Source organism: Canis lupus, chromosome 5 (assembly GCF_011100685.1).
Source record: "Canis lupus familiaris isolate Mischka breed German Shepherd chromosome 5, alternate assembly UU_Cfam_GSD_1.0, whole genome shotgun sequence".
In the NCBI taxonomy this organism is placed as follows: Eukaryota; Metazoa; Chordata; class Mammalia; order Carnivora; family Canidae; genus Canis; species Canis lupus.
Window position 1 is genome coordinate 1,457,196 of NC_049226.1, and position 16,511 is coordinate 1,473,706.

Consider the following 16,511-nt stretch of genomic DNA (forward strand, 5'->3'; position numbering starts at 1 on the left):
CCTCCCTCCCTCCCTCCCTCCCTCCCTCCCTCCCTCCCTCCATTCCTTCCTTCCTTCCTTCCTTCCTTCCTTCCTTCCTTCCTTCCTTCCTTCCTTCCTTCCTTCCTTCTTCTTACACCTTCTTGCTTGAGGGAGTGAGGACAGGAGGACAAGAGAAGCAGCACTTACCTAACAACTACCAGCTGCAGACTTTGCTCTTTAGTGGTTCCTACTGAGATACCAAACTAGCATGGGTATGGGCTCTGGCCTTCAAAACCAGCTCTTGAGGAACTTCAAAGCAGTGGTTCTCAACCAAGGATGATTCCCTCACTCCCCTGCTCCCCTCCCCGCCCCCCGCCCACCACACACACACTCCCAGGGACCTTTGGCAATATCTAGAAATATGTTTGGTTGTCTTAGCTGGGGAGGGGATGCCATGGCTTGTGTTGGGAATAAGCTACAGGGATCCCACAGTGTGTAAGGCAGCTTCACCTAACAACGAATTATTTGGCCCAAAATATCAGTGGTGCTGAGGTTGAGAAACCTGCTCTGGAGTGAAAATAGGAGGTTGAAGAGAAAACTGAGATATTCTTGGGGTTATAGAGAAGTTTTGAACCTAAGAGTGGGAGGGAGTGATGTTTGGTCTTTCCCATAGCCACGGGAAGGTAAGAGCTGCTTGCGAGGCTGCTTGCGCTTCCCTTCTATCACTCCTTCAAGAAATACAGAACCTGTCCCATACCCGTGGAAACTCAAGCTCTAGCCCAGGTGTTCTCAGGAATAAATTAGAACAGCACAAAATCTCTGTGCTTATCAGGAGCTGACAAAATGGTGAAGACTCAGGTACTTCGGGCAGTTGCTTCTTGCTTCTTCTCATCTAATCTTCCCCACTCCCCTCTCCGACCTCATGAAGAATTATTATTTAAGAAGTGTCCCCTCTTGCTGTTGTTTCCTTTGGGTTGACAGAGAGTAAAACTTGACCTAGGCATTTGATTTTTGGAGCAGGGGGTGATTGACTATAGTTCACTGGTACCTAAAGTTCATTCATCTGAGCTTAATTAGGTTAATATTGACTGGGATTTTGGCTTCCCTACAAATCATTGTTTGACAGAGAGCTGATACCCCCCTAAGAAAAAGGAGCTCACTGGCCAAAATAATGAGATTTTTGGTATGTATAGCTATTTCAGAAAGAAAATGGCACTAAGCAAAGCGCATTACAGATTCCATCAGAAGCAGAAATATTACAACATATGGACCAGGTTTTGAAAACAGCCTGACAATAAATATACTAAAGGAGATAAACATAAAACAAGAATAGGAAAACATAAAATGGACAGAGTAAAAATATAGTTATGAAATACGTAATAGCTGGATAACAGTGGGTTACTTAGCAAGAAAGATATAACTGAGGAATGAATTAGTGATTTGGAACATCAGATTTAGGACATTTCTGAGGAAGAAAATATGAAGAACAAAGAAATGGAAAAGGTGAGAGAGGTGGGAAAAGCAATGGGAGAGTGAAACTCCAGCCCATGGGGGCCCCACACAGCCAACAATGCAGAAGAATGTAAGGGCATGAGAAATAAAAGTGGCAAAGAAAGACTCTTAGAAGGAATAATGGATTAAAAAAAAGAAAGGATGACCTCAGACGGAAAGAGCTCATACAGCGCCAGAATGGAGAGATAAGGGACAGCCCCAAACCTTATTAATGATGGAGGAGAGATAGTAACTTTGTAGTAGAGGAGCCTGAAGATGCCACCCTAAGCAAGTAGCGTATCAACACTATTGACTTATGGTACATTAAGAAGAGCACAGCACTTCTGTGATATTCTTCCCCAAATCCTACACCCCCTCCCCCAACCAAAGTATTGGAAAACATCAGACAAAGCCAGATTTGAGGACATTCTACAAAATGCCTGACAAGTGTACTTCTCGAGTGTCACGGTCCTGAAAGACGATGAAAGACCCAGGACCGTCAGATGGAAGGAAACCGAGGAGGCGGGACATTGAAGTGCGATGTGGGATCTGGGGTCTGATCTGGAACAGCAACCACGGAATAGACATTAGGCCAAAGACTGATGGCCCATGAATAATGTCTATAGTTTACTTAAAAATATTGTAACATTGTTAATTTATTAATTTTGTTAATTTTACCACATTTAGGTACAATATTAACTTTAGGGAAAAACGGGGTAAGGGGAATAGGAAATTTTTTTTTTCTGTCTTTGTATCTCTTCTACGAGTATCAAGTTCTTTTAAAATAAAAAGCTAAAAAATACTAATCCATTATCTCCGGTATTGAATTATTTGATGACAAAGTGGTTATTGTACGAGACTTGTAGTGGCTCCACGTTCTCATCAACATAGAGTGTGGTCAAGATTTATCATGTTGAACATTCTGGTACATTCTAGTACATCCTGTCGTGGTTTTGATTTTCGTTTCCTTAATGACGGATGATTTGGGGCATCTTTTCATATGCTTCTTTGACGTCCACCTGAGGAAATATCTGTTGAGATCTTTTGAATTTTTTGATTTGGATTCTTTTCTTGTGCTTTGAAGGTTATGCATGCATGTTTTTTGGCCATTTTGTGTAAATAACTAACCTTCTAAAGGAAAGGTAAGATCTGTGCTACCTTGGGTTAGGGAAAAAGTTTTCAGCCACACCACCAAAAGCACAATCCATAAAATAGAGAAATTAATTAGTTGGCATGTATTGAAATTAAACTATTGTATTTTTCTGGTCTTAGTATTGTTAGGGTGATGCTGGCTTCATGAAATGCATTTGGAAGAGTTTGCTTGTATTTTCCAGTAGAGGTTGTGCAGAAATTGGTATTATTTCTTCATTCCATGTTTGGTAGGATTTGCCAGTGAAACCATATGAGCCTGGGGTTTTCTTGGAGGGTTTTGACTGCAAATTTAACTTCTTTAACAGATACAGGGCTATTCAGGTTATCTATTCTTTTTTGAATGAGCTCAGATAGTTCTGTCTTTCAAAGAATCAGTTCATTTCATCTAAGATGTTGAAGTCATTGGCATGAAGTTGTTCTGAATATCCCACCATTATCATTTTGATGACTATAGGCCCAACAGCGATGGCCCATTTTTCATACCCAATCATGGTAATTTATGTCTTTTGTATTTTCTCATTGGTCAGTCTGATTAGAAATGTATCAATTCTACAGACTTTTCTCTAAAATCCAGTTTGAGGTTCCATTGATTTTTTTTCCTATTGTTTTTCCATTTTTAATTTCATTGATTTCTGTTCTGAACTGTATTTTTTCCTTATTTCTTGCTGCTTTGAGTCTCATATGGTCTTTTCCAAATGTAACCTTAGATTATTGATTAGGAATCCTTATTCTTTTCTAATATAACCATTTAATACTACAAATTTCCATCTAAGCACTGCTTTAGCTGCTGCAAATGATGATATTTTGGTATTTTTGTTTTCATTCAGCTTAAAACATCTTAAAATTTCCCTTGAGATTTTCTCTTTGAGATTACTCAAAGAGATTACCTTACTATTAAGGTTATTAGTAGTATGTTGTTTTGTTTCTAAGTGTTTGGATATTTTCCAATTATATTTTTGTTAGTGATTTCTAGTTTAATTCCTTTATGGTCTGAGACTCTACTTTGTATTTTCTATTCTTTGCAATTTCTATTCTTTTAGTTTTTTAAAGCATTTTAGGGCCAAGAGTATAATGCATTTTGGTGAATGTTCCATGTAAATTTAAGAAGAATGTGGATCATGTGGCAATTTGGTCAATTTTGGTTCACAGTGTTGTTCAGGATTTTTATATCCTTAGAGGTTTTTTGCCTACCCGTTTTGCTAATTACTTCAAGTGTTGAGGATGCCAACTATAATTGTGGATTTGGTTATTTCTGTTTCAATTATATAAGTTTTTACTTCGTATATTTAGAAGCTCTCTTGTGGGTTGCATACACAGAATTATTATTTCTTCTTTGAGAATTGAACCCTTCATTATTATGTCATCTCCCTATTTATCCTTGATAACGTTCTTTGTTTATGAGTTTCCTTTGATATTAAAATATCTATTCTAGCTTTTTTTTTTTTTTTTTTGGCTCTGTTTGCATGGTGTGGAGTAAGGAATCGACCCGGTAGGCTTGAGGCTTGAGGCTCTCTCCTTAGAGAGACTTTGAGGGCACGTTGGCTCTTGGCTGGGATCAGAGAGTTTGGATTTGGAGGGATTCCTACCTCTTCCTCACTGATAAAGGAGGCTCACTGTGCTTACACCGTACGAGCAGGGTAGTTTATCCTGACACTTACTTTCACTCTGGAAATCTAGAATTTTGGTGCACACTAAAGCAGAGGGTGCCAACAGGAGCAGCCCCAGTTAGAACCTTGGGTGCTGGGTCTCTATTCGGCTTCAACTGTGCACATGTTGCAATTCCATTGGTGGGGTAAGAATGTGTTCGTGGGAGGGAGAGCACGTCCAGAAGCCTTTGTGATCTGCGGCGTCCTCACGACCTAGTATAATAATAAGCTTTAGCTGTGAATATGCTGAGTCCCTGCGTCCTAGCAAATGTCCAGACATGGGATGGTGCTGGGCGCCCCCCCCCCAACCCACAGGGTGCATTATTTTATCTTTTGTTGTTGCTACTTTTTTTTTTTTTTAAAGATTTTATTTATTTATTCATGAAATACACAGAAAGAGGGAGAGAGAGGCAGAGACACAGGCAGAGGGAGAAGCAGGCTCCATGCAGGGAGCCCGACGTGGGACTCGATCCCAGGACTCCAGGATCACGCCCTGGGTTGAAGGCAGGCGCCAAACTGCTGAGCCACTCAGGGATCCCCTGTTTTGCTACTTATACATCGTTTTCTTTTAATTAAACTTTTAAAATATTGAGATTATTATAAGTTTAAATATAGTTTGTAATAAATAACTCAGAGGGCTCCCACTGATGACATTTTGCAAAATTATAGTTCAGTGTCACAACTAGCATAATGACATTGACACAGTCACGATATGGAACAGTTCTATCACTAAAAAAAAATCCCTCATGTTACCTTTGTCTAGCCACACCCACTTCCCTCCTGTGGTCACCCTTGGTGACCACTAACTGGTTCTCCATTTCTGTAATATAATTTGTCATTTCAAAAATGCTGTATGAATAAAATCATACAGTATGTGACCTTTTGAGATTGACTTTTTCCTTCTCAGCAGAGTCCACTTTAGGTCCGTCCAAGTCGTTTGTAGAAATAGTTTGCTTCTTTTTGTTGCTGTGTAGTATTCTCTGGTATGGATGTTATCACAGTATTTCAACTGTTGAAGGACATTTGGGGTGTTTCCAGTTTGAGGCTATTTTATCTATCTCCATTTATTTATATTTTTTATTTTTTAGAGTTGAGGGGAAGGAGCAGAGGGGGGAAAGAGCAGAGGAAGAGGGAGAGACAGAGAAAATCTGAAGCTGGACATGGAGCCTGATGAGGGGCTCAATCTCACGATCCTGTGATCATGTCCTGATCAGAAATAAAGAGTCCACCGCTTAGCAGATGGGGTCACCCAGGCACCCCCGGTTTGGGACTATATCCATGCACAGATATTTGTGTGAACATAAATCTTAATTTCTCTGAGAGAAACGCCCAGGAGAACAGATATTGAGTCATATGGTAGTTGTGTGTTTAGTTTTTTGAGAAACTGCCCAACTTTTCCAGAGTGGCTGCATTATTTTACGAGCCCACCAGCAATGAATATGTATGGTAATTCAGTTTCTCGGCATCTCTACTAACATTTGGTGTTGTCATTATTTTTTTATTTTAGCCATTTTAATAGTGTAGTAATAAGTCATTGTAGTTTTATTTTATTTTATTTTATTTTTTGAACATTTTTATTTATTTATGACAGTCACAGAGAGAGAGAGAGACAGGGACACAGGCAGAGGGAGAAGCAGGCTCCATGCACCGAGAGCCCGACGTGGGATTCGATCCCGGGTCTCCAGGATCACGCCCTGGGCCAAAGGCAGGCGCCAAACCGCTGCGCCACCCAGGGATCCCGTCATTGTAGTTTTAATTTGGATTTCTTTGATAGTTAATGATGCTTCACATCTTTTTATGTGCTTATTTGTTACATGCTCTTCAGTGAAATATCTCTTCACTATTTTTTTTCTCATGTTCAACTTCGATTTTTTTCACCATTGAAGTTCAAGAGTTCTTTAATATTCCATATACCAGTCCTTTGCCAAATACATCATTTGCAAATATTTTCTCCCAGTCTGCACCTTATCTTTTATCCTATTAGTAGGACCTTTTACAGAGCACATTTATTAATTTCTCAGTCCTGCTGTTTTTCTCATCTCTTTCTGGGATTCTAATAACACAAATGTTAGATCTCCTATTACAGTTCCACAGATCACTGAGGCTTTGTCTACTTTTATTTTTTCCCCCCTCAGACTGTTTTGTTCATTTATATTTGTTTAGATTGGATAATTTTTCTACCTTCCAATTCATTTATTCTTTTCTCTATCTTTTGTATTCTTCTTAACCTACTCATTGAACTTTTTCCTCCCAGTTACTGTATTTTTCTTTCCTTTTTTAAAAGATTTTTAAAAATTTATTTATTCATAGACACACATAGAGAGAGAGGCAGAGACACAGACAGAGGGAGAAGCAGGCTCCATGCAAGGAGCCCGACGTGGGACTTGATCCCCGGTCCCCAGGATCACACCCCAGGCTGCAGGCGGCGCCAAACCGCTGCCGCCCCCGGGGCTGCCCTTATTGTATTTTTCGCTTCTAAATTTCCCATTTGGTTCTTCTTTATATCTTCTGTTTCTTTGCTGAAACTTTCTAGTTTTGAGTTTATTTCCCCAGTTTTGTAATTGCCTGTGGAAGCATTTGTCATCATGGCTGCTTTTAAATCTTTGCTAGATAATTCTAACATCTTTGTCATCTCAGTGTCAGGATCTATTGATCATCTTTTAAAACTCAGTTTGAGATTTTACTGAGTCTTGGTATGATGAGTGATTCTCAATTGAAATTTGAATATTTTCAGATTTATGCTATGAGACTGAACATTGTTTTAACCTGTTTTAGGCGGGCTTCTTCTGACAGTGTACCAATGTCAGTATCCTGATTGTGCTATTGAATTTTACAAGCTGTTCAAAAGGGAAAGGGCGAGTTGCTGCCTTATTGCAGCCACTGGAAGCAGAAGGGCAGGTGCTCCACTTAACCTCCATGGACACCCAAGGCAGGAACAATTCATTACTGCTGGGCCGGAGTGAGAGTTCTGGCTCCCCATGTGGTCTCACTGACACTCCAGTGATGTGGTCTTCTCATTACTGGGTGGTAGTGAGAGTCCTGACTCTCCATCAGGTCTCCTTTGATGTGACTGCAGTGACAAGGGAAGAGGAACTCTTGTTACCAATGGGTTGGAGTAGATGGTGTTCAGACATGCCACATGGTCTCCATTGGAGCTGTGTTGGTTGGGGAATTTTCTCTGCTGGCTGGTGGGGATCAAGTCCTGACCCCCTACTTGGACTTTCCTGATACCGGCTCACCAGCTCAGCAAGAGTATTTTGAAGTGCCTTTGTATAGCATAGTGAGGGTAGAAGTCCAAGCTCCCCACCTGACTTTTGCTAGCATGGGTATGGATGGGCATAGTCGGCATAGTCACAGCCTTTTCTGTAATGTTTGCTTGCAATAGAGTGGTTGTTGAAAAGTATTCATTCTTTCTTGACTGAGTGTTCCTGGTCCTTTGGCTAACAGAGAGCAGACTTTTTGGGCGGGGGCTTGTTTTGTCTGCATCTGTTGGTGTTTCTAGGCTGCTGGCTTCTTCATCTGCAAGTCTGGGATATATAAAGCAAAAGGAGAACACTGGGAACTCACCACAGTGTGTTATTCTTTAGGTCCTAAGGTACATAAGCTCGTCTGCCTTCTTTTCTTCACCTGTCAGAGTTTTCTAAAATTTGATTTAGATAACATTTCTGAGCTTTAGTGGGAGAAAGAAGCAAAAGCACATTTACAAGCTCAGCTTCCTAAAAGCATGTCTCATATTTTAATTTTTATATTTAATGTAAGTTTCTCATACATAGTATATTGTTACGCCTTGCCTTTTTTATTTATCCTATCTGATAATTTTCATTTTTAACTGTTATGTTATGCTATTTGCATATAATGAGAATGAATGTGATTATTGATGTGTTTGGATTTAATTTTACCACCTTGCTAGCAGTTTTCTGTTTGTTTTGTCTGTTTTTCATTTTCTTTTCCCCTTCTTTTCTGTATTCATGTGTTAATTGGGCAATTTATTTTATTTTTTAAAAAATATTTTATTTAAACTTTTCTTTTTTTTTTAAAAATATTTTATTTAAATTCAATTTTCCAACATATAGTGTAACACCAGTGCTCATCCCATCAAGTGCCCTCCTTAATGTCCATCACCCAGGTATGCCATCCCCCCACCCACCTCTCCTTCTGCAACCCTTTGTTTGTTTCCCAGAGTTAGGAGTCTCTAATGGTTTGTCTTCCTCTCTAATTTTTCCCCACTCAGTTTCCCCTCCTTTCCTTACAATCCCTTTCATTATTTCTTATATTCCACATATGAGTGGAACCATATAATGATTGTCTTATTTCACTCAACGTAATACTCTCCAGGTCCACCCATGTCAAAGCAAATGGTGGACATTCATCTCTTCTGATGTCTAAGTAATATTCCATTGTATGTATTGACCACGTCTTCTTTTTTTTTCTTTTAAAGATTTTATTTACTTATTTATGAGAGACACAAAGAGAGGCAGAGACATAGGCAGACAGAGAAGCAGGCTCCATGCAGGGAGCCTGATGTGGGACTCGATCCTGGGACTCCAGGATCACGCCCTGGGCCAAAGGCAGACGCTCAACCCCTGAGCCCCCCAGGCATCCCTAGACCACATCTTCTTTATCCATTCATCTGTCTAAGGACACCAAAGCTCCTTCCACAGTTTGGCTATTGTGGACATTGCTGCTGTGAACATTGGGGTGCAGGTGTCCCTGCATTTCACTACATCAGTATCTTTAGGGTAAATCCCCAGGAGTGCAATTGCTGGGTAACAGGGTAGCTCTATTTTTAGCTTCTTGAGGAAACTCCACACTGTTTTCCACAGTGGCTGCACCAGTTTGCATTCTCACCAATGGAAGAGGGTTCCCTTTCTCCACATCCTCTCCAACATTTGTTGTTTCCTGTCTTGTTAATATTAGCCATTCTGACAGGTGTGAGGTGGGATCTCATTGTGGTTTTGATTTGTATTTCCCTGATGCCACATGATGTGGGGCATTTTTTTCCTATGCTTGTTGGCCATTCACAGAGCTTCTCTGGAGATATATCTGTTCATGTCTCCTGCCCATTTCTTGACTGGATTGTTTATTTTTTGGATGTTAAGTTTGATAAGTTCTTTATAGATCTTGGATACCAGCCCTTTATCTGATAGGTCATTTGCAAATATCCTCTCCCATCTGTAGATTGTCTTTTAGTTTTGTTGACTGTTCCCTTTGCTGTGCAGAAGCTTTTTATCCTGATGAAGTCCCAATAGTTCATTTGTACTTTTTTTCCCCTTGCCTTTGGAGACGTGTCTTACAAGAAGTTACTGTAGCTGAGGTTTAAGAGATTGCTGCCTGTGTTCTCCTCTAGAATTTTGATGGATTCCTGTCTCACATTTAGGTCTTTCATCTGTTTTGAATTTATTTTTGTGTGTAGGGGTAAGAAAATGGTCCAATTTCATTCTTCTGCATGTGGCTGTTAACTGGGCAATTTTTAAAAAGATTTTATTTATTTATTTAGTCATGAGAAACACAGAGAGAGGCAGAGACATAGGTAGAGGGAGAAGCAGGCTCCCTGCTAGGAGTCCGATATGGGACTCAATCTCAGGACCTGAGCTGAAAGCAGATGCTCAACCACTGAGCCACCCAGGTGTCTCTAATTGGGCAATTTTTATTTCACTTATGTTCTCTATTAATTTATTTGTACCTCTTAAAAATGTGCTTTAATAATTGCCCAAGTATTTACAATATACAAATGTAGCCAATCAGAGCCTACCTCTAAATAAAATCATACCTCTTTTGTGTAGTGTAAGAATCTTACAATCATATAGTCTCAGTACCTCCTTCCCATTCTTTGTGTTATTGTGGTTATGTATTTTACTTTTACATATGTGATAAGCACTATTTTTGCTTTAGACCATCAATTATCTTTTAGAGTAAATAAAAATAAAGAAATGCTTAATTCTATTTTACCTTCACTTATTCTTTCCCCAGAGCTCTTTATTTCTTTGTATAGATCCAAGTTTCTGTCTCATATCAAAATCTTTCTGCCTGAAAAATTGTCTTCAATATTTTCTGTAGTGTAGGTCTGCTGGCAGCAAATTTTCTCAGTTTTTGCCTAAGAAAGCATTTGTTTCTCATTTGCTTCTGAAAGATATCTTCACTTGGTATAGAATTCTGGTTGGGAAGTTTTATTTCTTCAGCACCTTGAAAATGTTACTTCATTCTTTTCTAGCTTTTCGATATTTGAAGAAAAGTACAATTTAATTATTATCTTTGTTCCTTCATGTGCAGTGTGTCTTTTTTCTCTGGCTGCTTTCAAGGTTTTCTCTTTGTCTTTTGTTTTCAGCAGTTTGACTATCCTATGACTAGATATGTTTGTTGCTTGTTTGTTTAGATATATATTCTGCTTGGTATTCTCTGAGCTTCTTAGATCCGTGGTTTGGTATCTGTCATTAGTCTTCTAAATTTTTTGACAATTACTTCTTCAAATATTTCTTCTGTTCTGTTATCTCTTTCTTCTCCTTCTGAACTGGATAGTTGCTTATTTATTAGACTATTTGATTTGATCCTAAACTCTTGGACTGTCTTTTTGGTCTTTCTTTCTTTCTTTCTTTCTTTCTTTCTTTCTTTCTTTCTTTCTTTCTTTCTTTCTTTCTTTCTTCTTTCTTCTTCTTTCTTTCTTTCTTTCTTTCTTTCTTCTTTTCTTTCTCCCTTTCTTTTTTCTTCCTCTTTCTCTTTGTGCTTCAGTTTAATTTTTTGAAATTTTCAAGTTCTTTGATTCTTCAGCTTCTTGAATCTTTTGATAAGTCTGTTGAAGGCATTTTTCATCTCTGTTATTATGCTGTCATTTCTAGCATTTCAATTTTATTATTTCTGATAATTTCATTTCTATTGATTTTACTCACAAAATCTTGCATTGGGTTTACCTTTTCCATTAGTATCCTTAACACATTAATTATAGTTATTTTAAATTCCCTGTCATATAGTTTCAGCATATGCATCATATTTGAATTTGGTTCTGATGATTACTATTTCTCTTGGAGATGTGTTGCTTTTACTTGCCTTGTATGCTTTGCAAGTTTCTATAGGAAGATGTACATCTTGTGTGGGACAGTAGAGACTAATGTAAATATTTTTTTATGCCTGAAGAAAATACATATCTTTCCTTCTGCTAAGACTTCAGCATAGGAGTTTGAGTTGATCTAATTAGGAACTGGACTGGATTTGAGATTTGTTATTGTTATGGTTAAGCTATACCTTGTGTTTAGGGTAAGGGCTAGTTTGACAGAATATTTTTCAGTATATGATCCATCCTCTGCCTTGGGGTCTTCACTGTGCTTTGTAACCAAGAAAGGATATGTATCTTGCTATTTACTTGTTATTCCATGCTTGTTAGCCTCACCATAGGGTATAAGTGTGGGGATCATTCTCCTTCATTCTGATTAAGCTTCCATTTTGGGTTCATGGCCTCTTCCATGCTGACCCCCTTCCCAGCCGGATTCCCCTCACCTAGGGATAGAGGGATTCTTTCTCCCTGTTATGTTTCTCAGCTGCAGTGGGTCTTCATTAGTGCCCTAAGTGTGGAAATGTTTGTTCTTTTTTCTCAACTGTTAAGGCCTCCCCACCCCCACCCCAGAAAGATAGAGAATAAAGGTTCCAGTGGAATTTTTACCTCTCCTGCAGCATTTGCTCTATTTCTTCTTTAGGTCTGCACCACAGGGAGACTCGGGAACCTTCCAGTCTTTTCTGTGAGTACCCAGTAGAGTTTGTAAAGAAAAAGCCTATAATAGTATGTGGACTCCCCCAGTTCCTGTACTGCCTACAGGCTTAATCATCTATCACTAGGCCTCTTTCAGATTCCATGAATTTTCCAATTCCCCTAGCTGAATTCTCCTTACTAGTGTCGGGATGCTCTTGTCAAGGTATCTTGCATCTCATTTCTCCTGTTGGCTCATGTCTCTAGATTTTGGGCATGTTGGTTTCCCAGTGATGTAGTGCTCCAGCTGGTTCAAGAAAAATCATGAACTTGCTGTTTGTGTCATTTAAAAAAAATATTGTTGTAGGGTTGGGGTTGTCATTCTTTCCCAATCTCTACTTCCTGAGAGGAAACCAGAAGTCTGAAATAGTTAGTATTTTTAAAGTTTTGAAAGAATACTTTATTCTAGGATATTTCCAGCCAAGTTGCTATTCAAATATGGGAGTATGATAAAAATATTCTCAGACATATAAGGCTTTGTCACACAAAGATCCACACTGAAAACAGTTTGGATGAAATACTTAAATAGTAGGAAAGAATAATCCAGAATATTTTTTTACCAGCGTAAAAGAAGTAAAAGTAAAAACAAACAAATAAACAAACAAAAACAACAACAACAACAAAAAAACCCCATAAGCATGTTGTCCTTTAAAAAAGGAAATTTATTAATAATGATCCAGAATTAAAAGTCTAGAGTGATATAAATACAATGGGTGTTGGGAAGGAGATCAAAGAACCTAAGATTGAGCTACAATTCCTGTTTAATTAGGGGAAACAATAGTATTGCTTAAAAGGCAAGAATAGATTTTAAAAGAAGAGGTAAATTTAGAAAGTAAATTATATGGTAGGAACAGGTTCAAATATATCGCTATCACAATAAATATAAATAGACTAAACACACTGTTTACAAGTCAAATAGTGATAGGATGGATTAGGAAATATCCAGATATATGCATAACTGCAGAATTTTCTCTGGTTCAGATTTTCTTGGTAGAAAGTTCTTTTTACTAGCCAAACTTTACAGAACATATACTTCCTAGTGCAACATTTTTCATCCAATGTTTTAATGGGGAAAAATTATATTTATACCCACCAAATTCAATTCAATTTTTGGCAAAATGATTTCAGGAAAAATAACAAGTTATGTTATAAATACAATTGGTGAAATCATGTATAGAGATTTTGAAAATCTTGACAAGTGTTAGCAAGGAGGATGTTCATCTTGGATTTCACTGAGAAGCATCTCGGAATCGTTCTCAGTTGAGCAGTTCTCTGCCATTGTACACTTGTTCTGAACATGTTTCTACGCCACCTTTCATATTTAGCTTAATGTTGTAAAACAAGTCCACGGGAAAGTCGAAAAAATTGTGGAAAGGGAAGCAAAATGAGTATGGAAAATGATTGAATAGAGGAGATATTACTGCAAATGAGGAAACTTTTGCTAACAACCATGTTGATTTTTGGTGACTGAGAATAGATATTTTAAATATGTTATGATCTAACAAATTTGTTACTGACATATAGGCAGTTTACATATTCATTTGTGTGTTAGAAAATAGGGGGCAGCCTGGGTGGCTCAGTGGTTTAGCGCTGCCTTCAGCCCAGGGCCTGGTCCTGGAGACCCAGATTGAGTCCTGCACTGGGCTCCTTGCATGGAGCCTGCTTCTCCCTCTGCCTGTGTTTCTGCGCCCCCCCTTCTCTCTCTCTGTGTGTCTCTCATGAATAAATGAATAAAATCTTAAAAAAAAAAAAGAAAATAGGTCAGTGGTTTTGATTGATGCGTAGTGGGTTATTGGAAAAATAAAATAAAGCAGATTAAGCTCCTGATTATAGTTTTCACATAAGATGCCCGATTGTCAGGAACAAATTGTGACCTTAACTGGAAGTTGCCTGTATCTGAGATAACACATAAAGATTAAAAGTGAAAGATGTAAGAAGACAAATAGGGCGAAATAAAGTTAGTGTGGCTATCTCAATATTAGATAAAATGGATTAGAGCATTTTAAGGGATAGAGAGGATCACTGCATAATAGAAGAGTGTTCAATTTGCCAAGAAGATGTGGCGGTACCAAATGCGTATGCTCTTACTAAAAATTCTTCAAAGTCTATGACATAAAAATTGATAGAGCTCTGGGAAGAATAGGCAAATCTGCCTTCATGGTAATCCCTACATACCTTTGTTTATTATTGCTAGGTCAAGCGGAAAAAAGGGCAGCAAGTGTATAAGAGACCTCAATAATACAATTAATTAGTTCTGAATACGAAGCTTTATTACTTCCTGCCATATTATCATCCAAGCTATATTCTGCTGCTTCTTGGATAGTCAAGGTATGACTCCTTGTGAGGATTTCATTATTTGGTTGGAAAACTCTTCCTTGTCTTGTGCTTAGTCTTTCCTCCCTCTGAGGAAGGAAATGAAGTGTTTCTTAATTCTCTTCCATGGGACCATGTAGAAAAAAGCTGTTCCTATGCATGTGATGTGGAGCAATTTGTTTGGAGTTAATATTTTTGTATAGCATAAGGTGAGGGTCAGAGGTTATTTCTTTCACTTTCAGTTGTCCCATTACCATTTGTTCAACAGACTATCCCTTCCTCAGTGAATTGCCTTGGCACCATTGTCAAAATCAGTTGGTTATAAACATGAGGTTTATTTCTGCTTAATTCTGTTCCATTGGTCTCTATTTCTGTCCTATGTGTCTTGATAGCTGTAGCTTTATGGTCAGTTTTGAAATCTGAAAGTGTGAGTACTCCAGCTTTGTTATTGCTTAAAAATGTTGTTTTGGATTTTCTAGATGTTTACTATTTCATTATACATTTTATAATCTGCTTGTCAGTTTCTGCAAAATATGCTGCCGGAGCTGAGGGTGGTTTGTTCCCTAGCAAGAGACAACTGACCAATACCATTTACCCGGAGTCAGTTTATCATGTGCTGTTGTCTAAGTCTTCCTCCCATGAGCTGCTTCAAAGACACGAATTTCTTGTCCCACACAGTGGGTTTTTTTTCCCTCTTTCTCTCTCTCTTTTTTTTTTTGACCCATGTGAGGTACTTCATCTTTCTTAATCTATTCCACTGTATGTGATAAAGTTTTGCTTGTAATTTCAGTCAGCCAGCCCCTAATTTGATCACACACTGTTTCTTCTGTGTCTCTCTGCCACGAATCATTTACAGACTCAGTAACCATACTTGTGTGTGGCTTTATGCAAGCCCTAAATAACAGTTGTTGAGCAGAGAGGAGAGAGGATTGGGCCATGAAATCCAGTCTCCAGGGAACCGTTGGGCTTGACTCCTTAAAGCAATACTTTAGAAATTGTAGATAATGGCTGAGAAACATCAGGGAGAGTGAAATTGTATCAGTGGGGGCCAAGTGGAGGCCTTCTGAAGAAATTATTTTTGTTTTTGTAAGCACAGAAGATTCTCATTCCTTTTTGATGAAGAAAAAATTCAGGGATATGATCCTTTCAGCCTCACCTCATGAAAGATGACGTTGGGTGAGGTCGCCAGGCAGAGGAGCATGTCCTCCTTGGAAGCATGAAGGCCGCCAGACACGCGAAGTACTTTCTTAGCAGAAGGAAGCCAGGAGCGAAAGACAAGATCACAATAGAAGAAAGACCTCGCTCCCACAGTGCTAGAAAAACTGCCTGAGGAGACTCAGGCAGTCTTTTTGTAGTTGAAATTATATTAAGGGAAAAAGAGATTCAAGAGAGAAAAATTGACCCACTAATAAATGAGAAGAGAAAATTAATGCTGACTCTCCACTGCCTGGGACTTGGCACTTGGCAAATCCGTTCCCAGCAAGGAAAACAAAGCAATGTAGACAATTAGAAATAATGAAGACCTTGCAGAACTAGCGACTGACAGGAATGAGGTGATGTTTGGGGAAGATCTGATCTATGCCCTTCCTCTATGCCTCATTCCTCTCTCTGCCTTATCCCCTCCTTTGATACGCCATTTGCCATGAAAGAACCCGAGAGATGATGATCTCTGGGATTGAGGCTTATGGAATCTGACTCACAGAGTTGCCTCTAGTGTAGCCTGATGAGGGGTGATGGGACGAGAGGGAGGAGAGCTCGGTTTCCCACCAGTGAGGTGACCTTGGGCAAGACATCTCACTGTGAGGGGATCCACATCTATGAGATGAGAGGTACAGGGGTTATCTAACCAGGATGTTTTCCCCCTCCTTGGGGTTTCAACACTCACTCACCCCTCCTTTGGGGAACTGTCCCTGCTCCATTACATAGGCTTTTGGGGTGCTGCCAGAGTGCCTGCTTCGCTGAGTACAGGGGTAAACTTCTAACCCAAGCCAGGTCAAGCTACAGCAGGTGATCTGCTTTAGACAAGAGGGGAGGCAAAGACATCAGAGTGGAGCCTTCCAAGGGCCACACCAGAGAAATGCCCCGAGTCATTGTGCTGCTTCCAGGCCTTCCCGAGGCTTACTTTAGGGAGTGATGCCAGTACCCTTCCAATAAACACTTTTTTTTTCCCTCTTAAACTTGAGTTAACAAATGACCATTTGTTTGTTTTTAAC